The sequence below is a fragment of the Orycteropus afer genome, unplaced genomic scaffold (assembly GCF_000298275.1).
Source record: "Orycteropus afer afer isolate SDZICR_OR568_19922 unplaced genomic scaffold, OryAfe1.0 scaffold00045, whole genome shotgun sequence".
In the NCBI taxonomy this organism is placed as follows: Eukaryota; Metazoa; Chordata; class Mammalia; order Tubulidentata; family Orycteropodidae; genus Orycteropus; species Orycteropus afer.
Window position 1 is genome coordinate 3,982,219 of NW_006921632.1, and position 1,525 is coordinate 3,983,743.

Consider the following 1,525-nt stretch of genomic DNA (forward strand, 5'->3'; position numbering starts at 1 on the left):
TGTTGATGGGATCTGGATTGGGATTGGATTGAATGTATAGATTGCTTTGGGTAGAATTGACATTTTCACAATGTTCAATCTTCCTATCCAGGAGCATGGGATGTTCTTCCATTTATGTAGATCTCTTATGGTTTCTTGAAGTAGTCTTTTGTAGTTTTCTTTGTACAGGTCTTTTGTGTCTCTGGTAAGATTTACTACCAAGTATTTTAATTTTTTGATAGCTATTGTAAATGGTATTGTTTTCCTTATCTCTTTGTCAGCAAACTCTTTGGTGGTGTGGAGGAATCCAACTGATTTTTGGATATTGATCTTGTATACTATCATGATGCTAAATTTCTCAATTAGTTCCAGTGGGTTTTTTGTTTGTTTGTTTGTTTGTTTTGTTTTTTAAGTGAGTCTCTTGGGTTTTCTATGTATAGGATAATATCATCAGCCAATAGGGATAGTTTGATTTCTCCCTTATTATTTTGGATGCCTTTGATTTCCCTTTCTTGCTTTATTGCCCTGGCTATGACTTCCAATACAATGCTGAATAGAAGAGATCTACATAAATGAGTATTCTTGTCTAGTTCCCATTTGCAAGGGGAACTGATTCAGTCTCTCTCCATTGAAACAATGTTGGCTCTTGATTTTGCATATATGCCCTGTATTATGTTGAAGAATGTCCCTTCTATTCCTATTTTGCTGAGAGTTTTTTATCAGGAAAGGGTGTTGGATTTTATCAAATAACTTTTTTGCATTGTTTGATATGATCTTGTGGTTCTTTTCCTTTGTTTTAAGTATGTGATGGATGACATTGATTGTTTTTCTAATCTTGAACCATCCTTTCATACCTGGTATGAACCCCACTTGGTCATATTGAATTTTTTTTTTTTTTAACATGTTGCTGGAGTCTATTGGCTAGGATTTTGTTGAAGATTTTTGCATCAATATTCATGAGAGATATTGGTCTGAAGTTCTCCTTTCTGGTGGTATCTTTGCCTGGTTTTGGTATCAGGGTTATGCTTGCTTCCTAAAATGAATTTGGGAGTATTCTGTCCTTTTCTATGTTCTGGAATAGTTTGAGTAGGACTTGTATCAGTTCTTCTCTGAATGTTTGGTAGAAATCTCTGGTGAACCATCTGAGCCAGGACATTTTTGGTTGGTAATTTTTTTAATGATCTGTTCAATTTCTTCTTTTGTTATAGATCTGTTCAACTTTTCCACCTCAGTCTGTTAGTTTTGTTAAGTAGTGTGTTTCTAGAAATCTGTCCATTTTCTAGATTTTTAAATTTGTTGGAATACAGTTCTTCATAGTATCTCGAAATTATCTTTTATGTTTCAGTTTGTTTTGTTGTGATGTCACCCAATTTGTTTGTTATTCATATTATTTGTATTCTCTCCCTCCTTTTCTTTGTTAAATTTGCCAGTGGTTTTCCAATTTTATTAATCTTTTCAAAAAACTAACTTCTAGACTTATTGACTTTTTCTATTGTCTTTCTATTTTCTGTTTCATTTATTTCTGCTCGAAGCTTTATTATTTCCT